The 21,917-nt window shown below is 38.0% G+C and overlaps 1 long non-coding RNA gene across 2 annotated transcripts in view; it reads left to right on the forward strand.

Moving 5' to 3' along the window:
• The first annotated feature begins 609 nt into the window (after positions 1-609).
• Positions 610-21,917, forward strand: part of LOC135327430 (uncharacterized) — a 32,294-nt gene continuing 10,986 nt past the window's right edge. Inside the window, exons 1-2 of one of the 2 annotated variants that reach the window (XR_010387545.1) lie at positions 610-693; positions 20,776-20,884. This is a non-coding gene — a long non-coding RNA (uncharacterized LOC135327430). Of the gene's footprint in view, positions 694-18,127; positions 18,367-20,775; positions 20,885-21,917 lie in introns of those variants that run through there. The other variant, XR_010387544.1, reaches the window with a different exon arrangement.

A 21,917-nucleotide genomic window follows, 5' to 3' on the forward strand; every position in this document is an offset into this window, starting at 1 on the left:
TCTTCAAAAAAGCTGCTTGTATAATCAGGGTGACTGTTCTGTATCATCACTGGCGTTTGGTCTTTACCTGCCACATGTCCTTGATGTCACAGTTCCCATACTAATTTGTACTTATGCAATTCTACTTTTATGACCATGATTCCCCTCCTTAACCTATGTGAGCTTCAGATAGTCATAAAAACCTCAAGAAATGTCTCTCTGGGAACCCCCAAATATTTGTCAAAGGCCCGATTGTTTCTTTTTCATTCACTCCTGCATTTGTTTGATGTTTCTAAATAAGATTTGCTTTCCTGTTTGGTCTACAAGATGTCACTTTCCTCAAAGTGAAACTACAAATATTCTGATAAATAGGCAGAAAGGTTGCCTACTTTCACTTCTGTAAGTATTTAAGTATCTCTTGTTGCACTAGCTTTAACAAGAAGTGTATTGAATTTATCGAACTGATTCACAATGAACATTTCTGATGCTTACAGTAGCTGCTTCACAGGCTCTTGCTCTTCAGAGTGGGAAACACATCACTGTTGTTAAGAGCTCTGTATGATGATTGCTCTTTTCCCTTTTTGTGGCTAACAGGAAATATGTTTAAATTGCAGAACAAGAAATGGACAACTCAGAAGGGGAATGGAAGTAGAAAAGCCTCTTCCATAAACTATTTGCTTTATAGCATTGAGTAAATGTTAATAATATATAATGGTAAGTTAGAATTCATGTGGAACTGCTAGTATATATTTTTTTCTTTCTTACAAGACTTGAATTAATATTTGAAATCCTGTTTGTACTAGCAAGGTACCCCTGGTTTCTAACTGACATTCAGAATTTCTGATAGATGGCAGACCTGCAGCTTATTGGTGAGACAATATGGATGAGATTCAAAAATACTGGTCATACATAAATAACTTAAAGAAATTTGCCTCCTTCACTATATGCAAAAAAGAAGAAACTAAATAAAAACATTTGTGCTAAAATAATGTACTCTAAGAAAAAGACTTTTTAGTAAGTTTTTTTTTTTTTGAAAGGTTTATGAATTGCGTAAGAAGAAAAAAATTAGATTGCACTCTCCAATTGATTTTAAAGCTAACATCAGCCTTTCGTCAGTCAACTGGATGGTTTCAGGTCAATATTGCATCTCTAGGGGTCACTTGATTTGCAGAACCCATGAATTCCTGAATTCCTTCATCCTTCAATAATTTCTGTTTATTTCAAGCATGGTCCAAATGAAGAGTCTTAGACATTTATTTTACAGAGCCTAAAAAGAACACTTAACTGATACATCATTTTGGATTTATCCAGAAATAAGGGCTGGATTAAGGAAATTCTGACCTTTCCCAGATGCACACAACCTCAGATCAAAATCCAGTTCACATCCAGACCTGAGGCAAGAAAGGATTTCATGTGTTTAAAAATCAGCTGAATAACATAGGCTTTGATCTCTCAATAAGTCTCATGAACTCTGCATGTAAACTGGAAGGACCTAAGAATGTTTTTAAGCAATCAGATTCAGCAGTGTGCCCTATCTGTGTCCTAACTTCATATTAGGATCACTGTTCCCTATCTTAGACTGTGTTTTTGTCAGAAAAAAACAAACAACAACAACAACACTTGGGCATATCCAGTAAAGAGAGGAAGCCCCATGCTACAAGAAGTTCCATTCTGAAAGATCAAGAGTTGGGAAACGCTGTAGTGCACAGAGCAAGTTGGGCTTGTGTTCATCCATGCCCTTGCTGTTCGAGTGGAAGGTAGTAGGAAGCAGCTTCCTTGCCCCAGGAGCTTGGATCATGACCTGGTTGGCTATGGAAGTGGATAGGGAATGCAGTGAAACAAATACAGAAATACTGGCTGAAACTCAAATCAAGATGTCCGCAAGGCTATTCCTGGATTCAACTGATGTGGAAAGATTTCTGTAACACCTCTAGGAAGGCATGAATTCCATACCTGTTCACTTTAAAATAAAATATCTGGAAATATCTGGTAAAATATCTGGGAACTGCATCTTCACTGGAGCAGTGTACTTGCAATTCCTTGAAGACATTACAGGGTACATTATTATACAGTGAAGTCTGCCTCAGAGAAATGAAGAATTTTTGGAAAAGCATAATTTTTCTGCGGTTAGACTAGGATATAATCTCAATGTAGTACATTTTCACTATTCATACAGGTGATTCATAAGAGTTTCTTTTTCTCCCCTCCTGACTACTTCTTCTGTGACCCTGTTAGGATCACTTTTAGAATGAGTTAGGCAAATGGAGACCACATTCTGAAATACTTTTTCTAACCACAGTTTCTGCTTCTTTCATTAGTTTGAAGAAGAGCTTGCTCCTATCCAACCTGTTTCCTTTTTCTGCACAGTTTCTGCATTTTTTTTCTCATTGCATATGCTGTAATACCTACTGAAAAGAAAAATGATCAGAAAATGATTTAATAGGTCTCTCTACATATCTTTGATATTCATATTGCACCAAAAGCTTGTGTATTTTACAGAGAATTAATTTTGCATGCTCAAAATGAGTTTCCAAAATTTTTAAGTTTAGAACTTGACTCCATTAAAATGCATTACAGCAGCACCACAAATGTACACAACTGGAAAAAATATTTTGTCCTTATGAAAATGTAACACATTATTTTCCCAGCTTTTCAAGTCATGAATACTGCTAGCTGTTACTGTGCCTCGTAATAAGTTAAAATAGTATCCTGTCCCACAAAGAATGCAAAAATTTATGCCATTTATCTGAAGAACTCAAAATGTTTTCTGTATCTCCAGCTCCCTAGGCCAGCCCGCCCTGAGATGAAGTTGGGAGTTGCACGCAGTAATAAGCAGGTTATGGTTTATCTCTTCCTGTCAATTGCTGCTCCTGATTGAGGGTGCTAAATCAGACCTCAGGAGTCTCTATTTCAGTAAGAAATATAACGTCAGGGTTGAAACTTGTCAGTTCTTAGATTAAGTCTTCGTGTATGATGGAGGCCTATTAAAACATGAGTACTTTTGAAAAGAACACATGCGGATGGGGTATTTGTAATCATAAAACCGACGTGGTGCCAATGGAAGATAGCATTATATTGGTGCGTATTGAATGTAAGGCAGAGAAAGCTGACTCCAAGTATTCATGTATTAAATGTTGGGCCCGAGAAAAGCAGGACATTGGCTTTAAAATATTGAAATGTGGATAATAAGAAATATAAATTCCTTTCATTATCCTTTGAGTGTTAAAACAGTGGGGGTTTGTGTTTGCGAATCTTTTGGGGCAAGTATGAGATATAAAAATCAACACATACACGTGTGCTCGTGCGTGTTCCCATATAAAACTGCAATTCTCAGGCAGTGAGCTTTGTCAGACAATCGCAATAGTGTACTGTTATCCTGAGACTTGGTATAGAACAGGAAGAGTTTTGCAATGGAGGTGAAATCATGTTCATATTGGGTTCAATGGTTATATACAGTTGGACAAAGAAGCATGGTTTCTCAAATTTAGTGGTAAGCTGTGAATAGAATGGTGAGCCTTTGTCCATCTCGTCAAGACCACTATTAGTTAAAATCATCTAGCACATAAGAGTGGTCAGCAAGGACAACTAACTGAAATGTAGACGGTGTTAGCAGTTAAACCCTGGAACAGTACAGTAGAAATACCTTTCTTAAATAGCATGCCACAGTACTTTGAAAATGTTAGGGTCTGATTGTCAGTATATTTAATAGGTATAACACTGGAGTTACTTAAGCTTCTGCAATTTGAAATCACAGAAGCACTACCCTGAGTTAAGTAGTTTTTGGCAGATGGTGGAACGAGATAGCTATTTTTTTTCCTGCTTAAAGATAAAAATGCTATTTGACAGAGCACAGAAAACCATGTTGCTTTAGCAGCAAAATTATGAAATCTGTTTTAGGGGGCTGGAAATATAAAATACTGCTTGTGTCACAGGGAAGATAACAGCAAAATAATGTAGGGCACTGAGGTTTCTTAGGATATATTTCATTTAACGCTGAATTGTATATTTGTATTCACTGCAGTGGCTTTTCAAAGAAGTTTAATTTTTCACACATTTACAAAAATAATGTGTTTTGGTGTCAAAGAAGAATGCTCGAGGCCTTATTGTGTTCTTGCAGTGCCCAGTGCTGAAAATTGTCTGGAGTTTTATTTTTAATGCTTAAAATTAGGCTCTTGGCACAGTATGGAGGCAACAGATAAACGCTGTTGCTATAGAGTTTTTAAAGATACCCCCATCCACTTTTTTTGTCTGCTCCTGGCCCAAGATAAAATGCTAGCATGGTTATTTATGTGTTATTTATATGTATGTATGGGGTATTTGAGTCATTGTGATGTGGAGTATTATGCTTCCTTGGTATTTTAAAAATACAAAACTGACAACCGAGTCAGGAAAATATTAGGAAGATGATGAAATCCTGTTCTTTTTAGGAGTGCTGCAGCTGGTGGTGTGTTTACTCTTTATCATTAGAGGAAGAATTTTAAATTGGCTTGAAAAATTAGTTTCTTTTTGGACAACCTTTATGCAATTGTCAACTGTGCTAAAAGCTACTTGAAACATAAATGAGTAATACCAATACTTTTAGGATTTGATGCAAAACTGTTTTTTCTCCATATACACATACTTGTGTGAACTTACAGTAATGAAAAGGATACATAAGGAATAGTGCACAAGCTGAGAAGGAGAAAAACTGCCCTTGGTAAGGCTGAATGCCAAATATTAGTAGGATTTCTCTTTCACACTGATTTTAGGAGAAACAACATAAGATCATGTGCTATTTAAAAATAACTGATGAGAGATCATGTAGTAAGCCGTTATAACGAAGCACCTACTTGATTCAGCTGTGATGCTGGCATGAAGCAGTTTTACTTTAGCTGTACCAGTGACATCAGCCATGTATCACTGTCATGGAAAGTTACTAGTCCAGGCACAGAATCTCCTCGCTCATCCTCGCTATCAGGATGATAATGTAACTGGTGACACTCTACTCACCCATGTGGGAGAATTCTTGCCTGAGGGGGTGGAATTTTGTACAGGCAGCAAATTTAAGAGAGTTAAAAGGACAAGAGATTTCCAGATGCCTTGGATTAAACTCAGTGATTATTCCTAACTGTAAATGTTTAACTCCACTCCCCCAGTAAATCACTTTCAAAATAGATATTTATTTTCAAACAAAACCAGTTGCCTTGTGAAACTGTTGGTTGATTAGGGGAAAAAAATGACCTAATGCTTCTGAATAAAATATCTGATCTCTTGTTGCCAAGGCTGAGTCATTTCCTGTTACAATAACAAGACTGTCATCAGCAAACTTCTCTCGCCACAGCGTATGCAGTTTGCCAGTGTATGCATGGCTTTATTTGTCCATGTTGTTAGAAAGTTAGTGTTGAAAAACATACTGTACTAAATTTGGAGATACCAGCTCTGTATTAATACGCGTTAGTGTCAGATCTCGGTTTCATTTATTCCTGATAGTAGGAGCTTTGATTTCTCAGTGCAACATAATAACATCCACCCAACTGTGCACAATAATGTTGTAACTCTATCAAGGGATTCTGGACACAGCATAATGCATTAATATCATCAGAGCTTTCTCAAGTGGAATTTGCAGGATCACAGTCAGCTGTTTCTTGTTTACAGAAATAAGATTTAGAAATACCTGCAAGTTCATTCCATTTGTCACCTAACAAATATCCTCTAGTGGTTTCTTGACTGTGGGTTTTAAAGACACGTTTCAGTGATCTTTCAAAATATCAGACTTCAGGTGGTTTCAGTCGGCCTGCCACGTTCGGACAGGGTTTGCGCTGCACTCAGCCCACGGTCAGAGGTGCTCTCCTTTCGCAGCACGACTGGTTCAGCAGGAGCAGGAATTCATTACGGCTTTTACATAACAGCTTGGAATTCATTTCCTGGGCAAAGTAAGTTGACAAAAACATTTTCTGCTGTTAAAGCAGCTAAATAAGGGCCCAGTCCAGTGTTTCGTTTCAGTACTGTTATTGCTACTTTTTTTTTTTTCTTCCCCACCAGGTTTCACCTGTTAGTATTTGGGAGCAGTGTCTCTGTTGGACGGGTGTTCTGGATAATCTGTCACACCTGTGTCTGAATCTCTATTACTGCCTCAGTGTGTGACAGATAAATGACTGAGCTTTAGCCTATTAATACTGAACATAGGGGAACTTAAATGTACTTCAGAGATTCCATCCTATCTTCTCCCACAAAAATCAAGCATCCTATCAGGTCCCCAAAACAAAAGAACCATTTGAAAAATTAGCCTGCACTTCTTTCAAGCAGAAATAATAAAACTTGTAAAGAAATTCAGTATTCTTGGATAAACAGCACTATACATACAGAGAAATGTAGCATTCTGAGCAAACAAAACAGTTTCCTTAGATTCTGGACTTGTTTTACCCTGTTTACTATGTTTAATATCCCTCCTGCAGGATAATTTATGCTAGTTCTTCCTCAGAGCCATTTGACTGATAGTTGTAGATAGCCCACATCTCTTGTGCCTTAGTTCCTCAGCCAAAAGCACAAAGAGATTCTGCTCCTGAGGAGTCCGAATGAATGAAAGTATGTGTAAAGTGCTACTCACAAGAGGAAGGGCATCACACTGATCTGAAGTGTGTCATTTTGAACATCCTTTTCATCCTCCCACTTTCAAAATCAAATTGTTATAATCATGGCACAGAACAAGGATCTTGTTAAGGGCTAGTCAGACTCAATCTGCAGTTTTCTCACTTTCGCATTTTTACAAAAGAAAAAAAAAGCCTTTTCAACTCATTTTATTTCTTTTCCTTTAGGTCTGAAAAACAAAACAGAAAATGTAAGTTGATATGTTTAAGCACAGATCATGATGAATCTGAGGATAAGTCACTATGCTCTGTTCTCTGATAAACAGAGACATTATTGTGCAGTCCTGGATAAAGTCACTGATTATACTGTTTGGGCCATGAAAACAAAATGTGTTGCAAGGATTCGGGTGTCTGTAATTAACCGGTTGTAAATGCTGTGGCTGGTTTCTAAGCAGCTGTTGAGATCCCTGTCAGAATTTCACCACTGTAAAGGAGCTATAATGTGTTATTCCTTAGTTTCAGGAATGGAAAAGTACAGTTGTTTGTTTATATTGCTTTTCTACCTAAAACAAAATGAATGTTGGCTGTAAGCTGCATTTACAATGTTCCAGGCTATATCAATGGAAAGGACTTGTATTTGCCTGTGATCTTCTTTGTCTTCAGTGTAACTTATCAGACATTGACAGTATCACTGTGGCCTAAAGGTTCATTTTTTATGAGCTTATGCTGCTGTGTACCTTGAACATTCTGCTTTGGGACGCTTTCTCTATGCATATACTGCTTTGCTCCCAGAATACATCTGTAAATATAATTGAGCCCTAAGTTTGGATATGAAAAATCTCATGCTTTTTTTAAGAACACATATTTTAGTACTGGATTCAAGCCTCTTAGGGCTGTCTTAAAATATGCCTTGCAGTTTGACGTGGGTAACCCTTTAGTACTGATGTTTAGACAGCAGAGAACTTTGCCACTAGCAAATTTTATTAAATGCAGCAAGTCTCTACTGATTGCTTGAAAATCCTAATACTTGTAGGTGAAACTATGGTGTAAGACCTTTAGCACTTAAACCTCCTGACTCTCTCTAGTTCAGGGAACGGTGAGTTCTCAGTTACAGAGAGTGGGAAGATGATGTCATTGAAAAGCTATTGCCCTGCTTTGATACTAGTAAATGTGTTCCAAGTTCTCTAGGGACCTCTAAGGGCTGAAAAAAATCTCCTTAACCACAGTTGCTGTGGGATAGAGGTAGTTTCTCTCTCTCTCTCTCAAAATTTCCTTGACAGTTTGCTGTAACTGTTGTTTTAAGTGGAATGTAAGTGAAAGGCATTTAGGAAAATAAGGCTGTATCTGCAGTCTTTAAGAAAATGTGTTGAAAATGAGGCTGGATGTATTCTTATATCACTAATACAGACAAAGAGAGGAACAAAAGAGTGTCAGAAGTGTGTGTGTACCGAGGAGAGGAGCAGAGGAGCGTGCATGAAGGAGAAGGGGAGGAAGAGAAGAGGTGAAACCCTTTGCAAAACAAAGTAGTAGGTGCCAGTGTTGATGTTTTTGAGCTCCACACAAAGCAGTGGCATGCTTTTCACTAGTAACTATGTGATAACTGATTAGCAATCAAAACCCGAGGGCCAGATTCCTCCTCTTTCTTTTCTGCATGTACAATGTGAAAGAAATAGAGTGAAAGGCAATTGCTGTCCTACTTGGGGTCCTGGCAAGATGCCAATCTTATTCCTTGGATTAGGAGGTGAATGATGCAACACCATGGCTCTTTTTCCCTCCTGCATCCTGTGTATCCTATGGGGAAGTGAGTGATTACTTAGGTTTTTCAGGCCCGCAAGCTCTGTTGGGCTTTGTCGTGCTTGTCCTGGTGGTGGGGAGCTTCACACCACTTCTGGCTGTGTGCTGTGCTTACCCAGCTGTCAGGGAGGTTTGAAATTTCAAATACATGTCTGGATCTGAGTTCTGCTTCTGGTCCCTGCCTTTAAATGGGGCCATCACGTCTACAAGGGCTGAATGAACGCAGGGTACACACCAATATTGTCAATGACAAACATAAACCTCTAAGTTGCCTCCACTTTTTCCATTTCAAAGTTAGGAATTTTAGCTTTTTAAGCTTTAGGGCCTATGTTTTCTGGGTTTTCTTCGCAACCTTGATGGCCTGGGTTGGTCTGCTTTATCTTGGAAGAGTAGATTCTCTCTAATATTTTCCATTCTGAAATGAAGCAAGGCAAAAGCATCTCAAGACTCATGATAAAATCATGGCAGTGGACAACACAAACCCTCAAAGAAGTTTTGCAGATTCAGCCTTTTTCTGCAAATAACATCCCAGTGGCACAAAGATAAACTGAATTGTTTCAGAATAATCATGCAGAATATTTTACTTTGATTTTTTTTCTTTAAATAAAGACCCTTCTCAGACCATCTGAATGGGATTTGAATAGTCACAGGAATGCTTCCATGTCACTTGATCAGTGACCTAACTTGTCAGGGGGAGGGAAGAGATGGGAAGAAGAGACATTTAGCTCCATTTGCAAAAGCAAAAAGTGCGATGAAGATACTTAAAACATATTTTTAAATTCTCGATGGTATTTAACAGCATCTTAATCCGATCTGTAGCACCACTGAGACAAATAATGTGTGGTAATTGCACCAGTGTGCACACACGGCTGGTGATGTCATTAGTGACATGTTTCGTACCTCTCACCTGCTTTGTTGCAGCCCCGACCGCAGCCTGACAACGTCTGAGCTTTGTATCCGGCGGGATTCCAGAGCGGTGAGTCAAAGGTGAAATGCCAGCATGAGGGAATGATTGCTGGTTTCGCTGGCTGAAATACCAGTCATATTACACATTTGTTATACTTGCATAGGAGAGAATGCAAAGATAGAGCAAGAGAATAAACTGCAGGGAGAGCTACACGGAAGGGAAAAGACAGTATCCAAATATGATAAGGAATACAGCTGTGATAAAAAAGCAGTAATGTTTTCTGATACATATTGTGGCTGATACACTGTCTGACATTTATAAGGGCATTTTATTTCCTTAAATGGAAGTCAGGGTTTTTTTCACACCACATTGTGCATACACTTTGCTTCTGAAAACTTGTAGCTGCCCTGATTCATAGCAGCAGAACTAAAACTGTATTTATCACAGGCACATGGGCAGCGCTTGCTGAAATTAAGGTCGCAAGCATGCAGCTAAACCCACGGACATGCTGCACACACTGGGTTGCAGCTCTTAAAGTCAGGCATATACTTAGTGACTGCAATAGCAGCACTTTGCCTTGATTGATGCCATTTCCCAAGACTAAAATATATTATTAATGTTGGCCTAAGATGAAGAGAAACAGATCTCTCATTGCTCTTGGAAGTTGGGGAGACTTTGTCATTTGTGACTTTTGTGACTTCCTCTTTTAGAAAAAGAAACTATCTCTGTCAATAGAAAAATACAATTTATTACCTGTTCTGCATTTTAAAATTTTATTTCTGTTATTTTATGTGATCTTTTTTTAGGAGTAACACTGGGTAACCTTCACTGGTACAGTTTCATTAGTAAAAAAGGCATTTTTTTTCCATATGTGATCTATTTTAGAAAGACTACAGAAAGAATGAACTTTGTTGAAGCCTAGGAATACTAGTTTTGAAATTTTCTAGCTTTGAGAGAAGAAAGCTTCAGCAAATTTAAAAATAAAGCCCATTGCTGCACAATGTAATGATATTAGATGACCGACAGAGTTAAATGATATTTCTGATGGATATATTTTACATTTTTTGGCCACCAACCATGATGTAAGAGGAATTTATATGCATTAAATTATCTTATCATAATAGTCATCTAAACTTCTCTCTTAACCTAAAGATTTCTCATTTCCAAAGGGGAAAAAAAATAATGGAGAAAAAGGTTTTCAAGCCCCAAAGCAAAAAAAAAAAAAAAAGAAAAAAAAAGAAAAAAAAAGAAAAAAAAAGATTCAGTTATGCTATGTTACTCATACCAAGATTAATGTAATAGCTGTCTGTTACTGAAATCTAAGCAACATTGTGATGGGGGTGTGCTCCAAGCACATATAATGCATGTGACCTTTCTTGAATAGTGTTCAAAAGCCTCATTCTACGATGACTTGCTAATATCCTTAGCATGTGAGGAGCCCCTTTGCTTCAAATTACACATATGCTTCATGTTTGCAATTAAAGTCTTCCAGGCCATATTCCAGCAAATTCAACACTCCTTCCTTTTTTTACTCCAAATACTAAACATATTACACACTTTGCTCCCCTTCAGTCACTGAAAAAACATGATCCGTTGAAGTCAATGGCAAAACTCCCACTTACATCTGTAATGCCAGGATTTAAGCTCTCTACTTTTGAAACTTAAAGTTTTATTTTTAGAAAAATTGTCTAAAGTTACAAAGAGGTCATTTCAGTCCTGTCGCTCTCCAAGATGGTCAGTGAGTGTCTTACATTTTCCATAACCTTATTTACTATCAGCATTTTTTATTTTGTACTTTCTGTAAGAGAGGCTAAGGACTGAGGTCATGTCTACTTTAGCTGGACATTTAAAGATCCTGTGTTAATGTTTATATGAATCTTTGAGCTATATTTCTCTACCATGCCATTCTGTGCAATATGCTGGATGTCAGGCTTTTGCTGTTATATACGTATTAGAATTGGTTGTTGCAGTCCAATGACATAATTCTTGTCAAAAGATCTTAGTGGGAACACTACAAAAGAGACAGTGGCCAGGAGATGTAAGACACTGAAGATTTCCAACAAGGTTCGTTTACAAAGAAATGTGGAGCCAGTTTTAAGTTTAGCCTCCTTCATGCCAAAGTTGTCCGTGTCTTTCTTCTCACCTCTAAAACAGACCCTGTCTAAGAAGGGGCCTGTGTGCCTCATGACTCCCCCTCTAGCCTTCACTTTACTAACAGCTAACAGAGAGGAAGAGCAGGTTGCAGAATACATGAAAGTAAGCTTTAAGGGATTGTGGAATTGCTGCTAATGTTTCCTACATTCAATGCTTTCAGCGTGATGGTTACAAATACGCTATCAAATACAGGACAGAATAGGACCCTCAAAGTAGTAAATCTGACATCATGCCTGTAAGTTCAGCATTAGGGGCTGATGACTGCTGGAATCAAGCACTGGTTCTACAGAACACAGGTTGATAGGTAAGACGTACTAGTTCAGACATAGTTCAATGGTATTTTCAACTTCTAATAAGCTGATACGAGTTGAAAATGCTCTGAAGCACAGTGCTGCTTGCAGAATTAAACTTCAAACACTTTCTGAGGATACTGAAGAAACTACTTAACTACACATTATTCACCACCATACTCTTTATGATACATAAATATTTCTGCTTTGAATGTTGCTCTTTATGGAGTTTTTGTGAAGGTAGGGATTGAGATACTAATGAGACAGTTTGGCTAGCCAGTGCCTTGACATGTTTCATTTATGGCATATATGGAAGCACATCATCTTCAGTCATTTAACGTTGACTGGAGTCTGAATGTTTCAGTTTGGCAGTGTCTCTGCACTTTTTCAAACAACAACAAAAAAAGAATAAAGCATAATTTAAGAAAATGTTTCATTCCGACTGCAGCAGGCAATTACAAAGAAAACCATTCTGAGACTGCCCACTTCTTTGCTTCTCTTTTCAGTCCTATAGACTATGTATTAGTGCTTCTGAGCTTTTGTTATAGTGTATAGAATGAGTTGTGAATTTAAGATTTCTAAAGGAAAAGCAGACAAAAAGACAATCTCATGTTTCCATTCAACTTCCCTGTATGTTATTCCAGAGACTCAAAAGGGTTATACATTGTCTAGATTTTGTGACTGGCAAATTTCTTTGTTATAGGGTGTCTTAGGATGACATAGAATTTTTTGCTTCCATACTGTTCCTTTTCTCACAGCTTCCAGTGGAGGGGTAGCTCTAGAGCACTGCAGCCTTCTGGTGGGTTTTCTCTGCTCAATGACATCTAAGCATCCAAAAGCGTCACTATATTGTACTGTAGACTGAGGGATCCCAGAGCTGTAGAAGATCTGAGGTACTGCTACAGTGTTTTAGGTTCACTTCCCCTTGCAGTGGTTTTGCACAGAATGGATTTCAATTGAACCCTGTGGCACAAAGAACCGAAGTAGCCTTATAGGTAGACTTGCAGATATATACATTTCATATATATGTTCTCACCTGGGCACAAAGCAGGATGCCATATGGAATGGCTCAGATTTATTTCTTTGCTTTGACTCGATTGTGTAAGTGAGTCTGCAGAAAAAAATGATATATTAAAAATAAATTATGTCATGCCGAGATGAGGTTAATAACTATTTAACATTTGGCAAAAGCAAATGGATTCTCAGTTAACACAATGGAATCCATTCAGTCAGCACCTTGATAAGCACATCTCTTTCACTGGCTCAAATAGCATCCTAAAGAGCCTGTATATATGCTTTCTAGTTCCTCTGGCTAGGCAGCACATCAAGACAATTTAAAACAATTGTCTTCCATTGACTGCAAGATTTTGGTAATCTGAAAGCATGAATGATGTACATTCGCAGACAGTTTCTTACTATGTGATCCACTTGACCAGGAATTTAACTTCTAACTGAGTAGCTTGAGTGGATTTGGTGTCATATATGCATATCCTGGGATACCAGTTATCAAAGGTGTTTATTGTTGAGATCACACATGTGGCCACTGCAAAGTAACAATGCTTATTAAAGCATTGAATTGGATGTATTTTGGAGAATATGATTTGGTGCAGTGGCCACACATGAAGTTCTTTGTGGTCACACATAGCCAAGATGGCTTGAGATTTGCTGGCATGGGATGCGGTCTTCCTTGAAGTAGTCCACAAGGACTTGTCTATATGTTGCCACAGGGATCAAATATATTTAATGCCCAAGGAAATATTTTTGACTTCGTGTGGGGGCATCATGGTCATCTTGAACTTCTTTCAAGAGAAAATCTGTGTGGTCACACAGAAGCTCTTGAAGTTCTTAAAGGCCATTCTCAAATAAGCATTTTCAAATTACAATGATTAATTATTCATATGTTTATCCTCCCTGTTCCAGTTCTTGTTACCATATCTGTGCAGTACTCTCCATGGCCTTCAATTTTTCACCAGGCTTTTTTCATGTGTCATATGAGCGGGCAGGATAAACCTCATATGATTACTCTGTATTAGCAGATAAAGCTTTGGCCCTGTTCTGTTTTACATTCCTATGAAAATAAAAGAAAAAATAAAAAACAAGCTGGCAGAAGTCAGAAAAACTTTGAATGAGCAAGGAACAAGCATAAAATATCCATGGAGGAGAAAGAGTTCTGTCTGAACTTTCTTTACACCTGCCTCTTCAGAGCCCTCGCACTTCTGCCCCTACTGGGAATAAAAAGCAGTGCTGTCAGTTCTGTCATTCCCATTAAATAGAGCCAAATGCAGGAGAAGCACCTTTACTAATAATTCTTATTTGTGATCCACCAGCTTAAAATCTGGGGTATTGCTGATTCAGAATGCTGATGTCCCACAGCACCTGTAGGTCAGTTGTCACTTGGGCTGTGGAGTTCCAGGAAAGTTTTTAAGCGTTAGGTGTTGTGCTCAGAAAATGCTGTTGTACTCTCATTTTAAAAGGGTGTAAATCAGGGGTCATTCTGCTGTAGCCAGCAGATTTTCTGCAACCAGTGTGAAATCAGCATCCAACTTAACAGCCACACATCTCTGAGGCTGGAGATATTCAGCCTTGATGCTTCAGATGCTAGCCAAGGCACGTTCTGTGTGTCTCCTACTTAACCAACACTTGCACAACTGACGGCCAAACATTCTTTCTGGAGCATCTACCATTTCCAAATATATTTATCTTTCAAGTAAATAAATTTTGCGTTAATTACTGACAGCTCACTGCTAAAATATTCGCTTCATTCTTTTATCACCCCATGGCAGAGTTCTGCATGCCATGCCAGTTGTCCTTCACAGCAGGTCTTAAAAGTTTGAAGCCTTATTTGGTGCTCGCTGTGACCTTTTAAATTCCTGAGTAAAGCTGGGGCTACACAGCTCTCAAATATAAGTCTTGTTAATAAAATGTCAGGTTTGTAGCAGTCAGGTTTGCGTGGCTCTTTCAAAATGCATTTTGAGCCAGCCTAATAGCGCAGGATTGTGTATGTGTGGTGGCACAGTTGCAAGAGAAGCAAAACATTCAAAAAAAGCTGTCTTCTGTTGCAGCCATATAAACAGTGCACAATTCTACCCTCTGGGGAAAAATCGCCTCCCCCTTTACACTCCAACAAACAGCTGATAGTTTCTTCATTCCTTAGGTGACCCCAAGTAAACCCAGAAATGCCTTTAAAAAAAAAAAAAAAAAAAAAAAAGACCTAAACCTTCAATCCCTGAATCAATAGCAATGTAAGTAAATTGGGGGGGGGGGGGGGGGGGCAAAAAGGAGAAGCAGCAGAATGGCTAGCAGATGTTTCCTAAAGAAGATATAAACAAGGAAAATGAGCAGTCAGATTTTCCTTTAACTTTATAGTGCAGTTTACAAATTCATTAAACAGGACTTCTGAGCAGGGCAGCCCTTGCCGAGGGATTGTTTAAATTGAAACATTCTTGATTTCCTGCTTAACTGACTCGCTTGATAAGATGCTCTGTAATGACAACATCAGCTGTTGAATAGTTAACAAAACCTTTGGATTATATAAACCTGTGCAGTTTAGATGGTTCTTGAGCTTTTGCATGTAGGTAATGATTACTTACATATCTGCAGGCATGCTGAAAGCTCTCCGTAATGTACTTAAGAAAAATAACACATATTTAAAACTATCACTTTTATATATTTCTGATACAGATATTAAAGCTATTTAGATTTTAATGATCTGTCTGTATGGTTGCCTAAAGCCATTTCTTTCCCATCCATTTAATGATACTACATAAGCAATTTTTCTGATGTTTGAAAGATCTGAGTAAGGGTAGGGAAGATTGGTATCATCTGTGTTCCTCCTGCAAAGCTACATCTGGCCTTACTGAAGTCTTTAGCTCGTGTCATACTGTTAAAAAAAAAAACAAAAAACAAAAAAACTACTATGGTAATAATTTTCCTCTCGTTCCATGAAAGATTTTTAGCTGCATAAAACCACTTGTTATCAATGAAAACTTTACAATAAACCTCAGTAGATTTCTAATTGACTCAGTAACACACTTTCATTACTGGGATAATGCTAGACAGCTGGAAGTTGCCTAGTACACACACATTCTCATATACGTAGAAGATGGAATAATCAGAATACTTTGAACTAATCACAAAGGAAATTTGGTGAATTGGCAGCTGGCCTGTTCTGCATTAAAAAAAAAAAAATCAAACCCTTGAAAATCCATATCATTGCATAAAATGATACAGGCCGTTTCAGAAGTTTGTCTGCCACATACTGACCTGAGGATGTCTGTCCTAACCTCCTGAAATCACTGATACAGCTATACTTTCAACATAAAATAAGAATGTTAGCTCCAGCATCTTAGCAATATACAGCAATTTCCCTCTTTTCCTAGCCCAATTGATTAACAGTCAAAATCAGCTCAAATTATTGCATATTAAATATGAGGCGATTACTGAACTATGTAGGTTTCAAAACAGTGTCTATATCACAATATAGCAATAACTATTTTGGATTAAATGTTCCAAAATATTAAAAGTTAATATGACATATCTGATTAGAGCTGAGGAGATTTTTGAAGAAATGCTAAGAACTGCCTAAAGAAATGTTTAACAGGACAGTATATATCTTTTTATTTCTCTCTGTATCCTTTGTATGTGGAGTTTCCATGCGCAGTTAAGCAAAATTGGCCTCGAATCTCTGCACATCCAATAGCAACATTTGGTGTATGGTTTGTAAACTCGTTTGTTATGTTTATAAACCCTTTTTAATCCTTCTAATGATCTTAAAAGACGTCATATCTCCCTTTCAGTGTAAATACTTTTGTGGTGTTGGCAGTCCCAGCTTTTCAGAAAAATGTATTGACATCTTGTAAGGAATTAGAGTGTAGCTCTATTAAGAAATCAAGATTCATGAAGTTCAAAAAGTAGCAAGCAATGCAAACTATTTCAAGTTTATACAAACAAAGTAAGTGTGATTTGGGACTGTTATTGAAGCCCATAATTTGGATTCATTTTGTGAGGTTAGTTACATACTATAGCACGGATGATTTTCTAGCTGCAGTGAGGACTACAGTCTATGTATGTTATCAATGAAAGCATCTTCCTTCCCAAAGCAAGATCGATCTTGTTCAGCTGAGGTCTGCTTCCTTGGTTCTTTCCCTCTTTTCCCCACTTAATGTAAGATAGTAGCTTCTGGCTTATTTAGACACTTTTTTCGATAGGGGGTTTACTTCTTTACTTACTTAATTTTGTGAGTTGTCCTGACCAACCAGAAATCTTTCATAGCCAGCAATATCTGAATGACTGATTTACTTGATAAAACGATTTCTACTGGCATCAACATCAGCTGCAGGCCGAAATACAGAGAGATAAGTACCACGCTTACTGATCTGTTAGACAAATGCACATGATGTATCCATGTTAGGTGACATCTTCCGTAGGATTAAGCGTTGTGGGATGTCAACTGTGAATTCCACAAAGGATAAGTTTATGTAACGTAGAGTAAAAAAGATGATTCTTAGAAATTCATAGCTCTTTGCATATCTCCTCACAACTGTATGGTAAATTAGTGCTCACTGTCACTTCTTTCAGTCAGCAAAAGCCAAACAAATAAAATAAGCTGTCAAATTTTTCCTTCTTTTCAGTGTGAAATTGAAAACATTTCTTGAGCTAATAGACTCGAGTCTAGGACTGCTGGTATGTGCTTGACTTTTTCAAACTGTATACTTCAAAGCGTAGAAGCTAGATAAGCTAACAGCTCATTCAGTGAAGTTATTGTGTCGGAGGAAGCATGTCTATCAAATGCTTGCTTTACAAATTTGAATAGATGTCGTTGTTCTCAGTAATGTCACCCACTCTGTGGCTGCAGGCATTGTTTGAACAGAGGGAATGCGAAGCATTTTTTATTTTATTCAGGGGTGCTTCGCTGCTGGGAAACCAGCCACTCTTTCTTTGGATCTTCTTTATCAAAATGATGATGCAAGCAGCATCGGGGAGACTGATTAGATAGCTGGCCAAAGTGTCGAAAATCAAGCTGATGGTTTAGCTATGTGATCTTGGGAGTGGATGAATCCAAGAATAAGAAAAGAAAGATACTATGACATATTGCTTGTGGTTTTCAGAAAAACTGGGTCAGAAGGCAGTATTAAAATTGTTGGGAATTACTAAGGAATACATACTCGCTTTTTTTTGTTTACCAGTTGCAAGTCCAGCTCCCACAGTGGCTGACTGCTGTTTCTCCATGGTACGCTAAGTCAGTATGTCACAGACATTTGCACTTCACTGCAATCTGATTGTAAGATGAACACCGACAGCCCAAATACATTCCTCGTCTCGGCCACATCAATACAGTCTGGTCCCTTGTGTTTATTTCAGCATTGAGTGAATTCTTTTGGTTATTTATAGGTCCTGCTGAGATTGTGTCAGTGGGGCGGGAGTGAAGCTGCATTAGCAGCAGAGTATTCCAAAGAGCTCTGCTGGCTGGCACAGCTCTGCTGGCTGTGTAAAAGTCACAGCCGCAGAGCCGCCTTGCATCTCTGCTAGCATAGAGCAAACGTGGGACTTTGCCTTGGGCCAACAGTTAGAGACCTCAGCCACAGACTGGAAGAAGAACTGTGATTCAAGGTTCTGTTTTTTCTGCCCCAGCTCTCCAGGAGGGAAGTAATCTCTTTCTCTGACATATGATTCAGAGGTAGTTTTTTTTTTTTTTTTTTTTTTTTTTTTTTCCTGGCATTCTTGAGAAAAGGTTTGGGAGGGAAATAGCAAATTATATGTAATGGGCAGGACTTTGCTTTACCAAAGTCAAAGTGCAAGAGAGTACACAGCTGCAGTTTGTTCTCCCTCCCTTATCTGACTTGCCTGAAAAACCTTATAGCTCTGTGCTTCTTCATGTATCTGCACTGACAAATACCTTTAACAGACTGAGCTGAGTTTCTGTCAATGCCTTCAAACCTCCATGGCTCCATTACAATTGCTCAGAAATTACAATTGCCCTTCTCAAAGAGGGCTAGGGAAATTAGATGGACAGGAACTGACTGTGAGCTTTCTAGGGAATGAAAAGATAGAAAAGTAATTTTGTAGGTTGGCTGAGTTCTTGATGAGATGTTTAACACGGCTGTGATTGAACTGTATTGCTAATGGTGCATTAAGGTGTTTGAGCAATTTGGTAGGAGTCTCTTGGTTACTATTTAAATTGAAGTGAATGAAATGTAATAGGTGCCATTAAAAATCTCTGTCTTTATTTTGTAGAGGATTAGTAGCATTTTGCATGTATCTAGTAAGAGACATTGGTCCTGATCCTTATTTTCATGAATGCTCCTTTACACAGTTTGGCTAGATGAAAGACTCCTGATGTGGTCATAAATTATTTATCTTCTCACTTTCTGCTCTTGACAGGGCTTAGCTCAGGCACAGTGTCATCCTATACTGCTTTTGGGTGCAACAGAGTTGTGCTTCCAGTGCAGGGACTAGCTCATGGAATACAAGTTACTGTGTCTTGGCCCATGGAACAAATGAAATCAGACACATCACCTACACCATGCAAGTACCCCCATCTATATCCTGGACCATCTTGTCTTCAGTAGTAACACCACTATGTTTTTTAGCTATCCAGGATTAATTCCTGTTCTGCCCAGTAGCCAGAATGAGCCCTCAGAAAGATGCAGTGCATAGCAGCCTTACTGTTAAGTAAGGATTTACCACTGGGCTGCACAGGAACATATGACAACACAGTCATTGAGCGCAGATGTTTAATCCTTTAATTTCTGTAACATAAAATGAGCTCCTAGAGTTTTCTCTCCTGATTACCTGCTATAATAATCTCTTATGAAGCCATGTAAGAATAAGACAAACTGATGTGAGGTCAAAAACTTAGTCGGAAAAAACTCTTTTGGCTGTGATGTTCCTCACAGTGGTTTCCGTAATTGCTTCATTTCTAGTACTTTGTTTTACACTTCACCTTCCTTGTCTCTTTAACAGTTTCTTGTGTTTCTGACTAAGGACAACCTCTACATTGGTTTCCTCATCTAATGCTGTATGTGATTTAATACCTTTTTTGCTTTTAAGTTCCAAAGTAGAGAACTGGCCTGAAGAATTTGAAGGCATTTTAATCACACAAATCTTTGTACATTTATCAAAACTAACTATTTTTGACACAAGAAGCCTGAAAGACATAAGACACTCTAATGATGTTCATATTTAGCTCTGTTTCTAGAGGGACACCAGCAACAGAAAATATTCTTTGTGTCTGACAATTAAAGGAAATTATTGCCAATTAAATAAAAGCTTCCATCTCAAATAGCTAGAAAAAAATAAAGCCAGACTTTGGTAGTGTAGTTTCAGTTTCTATTATTTTGTTTCCCTGTTTCACTACAGTTGCCATGTCACAACAGCCTTATGTTAGTGTAAGGATATGGAATAGAAACTTGCAACATACGTATTTATAGAAGATTTGTGGGTTTGGACTAGTTTGGTCATTTTTGTTTAGGCAGTAGCAAGAAACTGCTTTATGAGAAGCTTTAGCAATGTTAAATATTTTTAATCACAAAAACATGTTTTCTATATCTTTGCCCTGTTTAGCCTCTGATGTTCCAAATAGTTTTTCATCACTCTCCTGGTTGGATTGTTTCACAGTCTAATATTTCTTTTAGAGAGTTTTATTCTTCATTATTTGCACTGTGGTGTTAACTGTGCTCATTGTTGTGCCCTGATGGAAACAACCATGTGGTCATTAAAGGAGGATACATGTCACCTAGAAATCCAAAGCATAGATGTCTATAGCTGGGTGGCTGTTTCTGAGTTCCCTTTAAAATCAATGGATAGGAAGAGACATTTTTAGAGAGTACTACCTCTAAAGTATTTTAGGTGTTTCCTTAAGGAAAAGAGGTGCATCCTATGCTGCACTGACTGTGCTCACTAGATATTTATTGACTCCATTAAGCCTAGGAAACTGGACTCTACATCCTGTATTGTAGAAGTTAATAAATCTTACTGAAAGAAGTGCATGCAAATCACAGAGATGATGAGAACAATGTGTAAGGATGTTATGTGATACTAATTTCAAATTATATAGGAGCATGATTAGGCTATGTGTATGTTTCAGAACACTGCCCAGTGAGGAAGAAAGGACACTATATGCTTTGCACAGCTGGACCAGAATGCTCATGTGGATGCTGAGATGATCGAGAGAGAGAGGCACTGATGAAAATGATGTAAGTCATGATGCCAGCAATTCACCAACACAGGAAATCTTTTAAAGACATCTGTGTTATATAAGTCAATAAGCAGGTATCTACTGGCTTGGGAATACTGAATTGAGGACTAATGAGGAAAAATCATTTGGAAAACAGAAAAGATGGGTTGAAATAATGAAAGAAAACAGGAAAAAGTTGGCATACAGGCAAAAACACACTGAAAATAAGACAAAATGAGGTGAGCTAAAATGACATTGTTTCCCTTGGAAAATCCAGATGAAATTGGGTTCCTACTGGACCAGACACTGAATTTGCTTAATACAAGAGACAGTGGCTATCCTAAGTAGTTTGAAAACTAGATGTTTTCCTCAGTTTTCAAACTAATACTGCCATGTTTAAATTTACAGATACATTGACTGGAACCAAAACCAAAACTCTACAACTCTATAGGGCTTATTCAGTAGATAACCTTCACAATAACTAGTTATTTCTCTCTCCCCTCCCTTGTTTGATAGTTCTCCTATGATTATTCTGTTTGGTTCTTGCCTTCAGCTACCTGTGTATAATTATGGCAAAGATCGTTCAGGAATGTACTTGTTGAAGGTCAGAATATGGAGCATCACCACAGCCTATGAGTGGTAGTTTGATCCCTAAATCAGTGACCAGCAAAAATGACATCTCAGCCAGTCATTCATGAGTTGCTTTTTGATATAGTTATACTGGGCTCTACTCTCCAAATAGTAGAGCTTCTACCACAATGCATTATATCAAGAGAATTAAAGAACTGCAGATGGTCTGGAGCACCACATCATGGGCAGGAGGAGATATTCTGGCTCTCTGCCGCTTGCTACCAGTGAACCAAGAAAATGTGTAAAACCTACCCTTTTCTTCCCAGGAGATTCCTTTCCTAAGAAATTTATTACAGCAGTGGTAACCCATTTTCAAGACTGTTTTGGATCGTCCAGTCTATCTAGCTCAGGCCTGTCTCTTCAGTATGAAGAATCATACACAATTACAACTGATGTCAATTAATAAGAAAATTAGGGTCTTT

The sequence above is a fragment of the Dromaius novaehollandiae genome, chromosome 2 (assembly GCF_036370855.1).
Source record: "Dromaius novaehollandiae isolate bDroNov1 chromosome 2, bDroNov1.hap1, whole genome shotgun sequence".
Lineage (NCBI taxonomy): Eukaryota > Metazoa > Chordata > Aves > Casuariiformes > Dromaiidae > Dromaius > Dromaius novaehollandiae.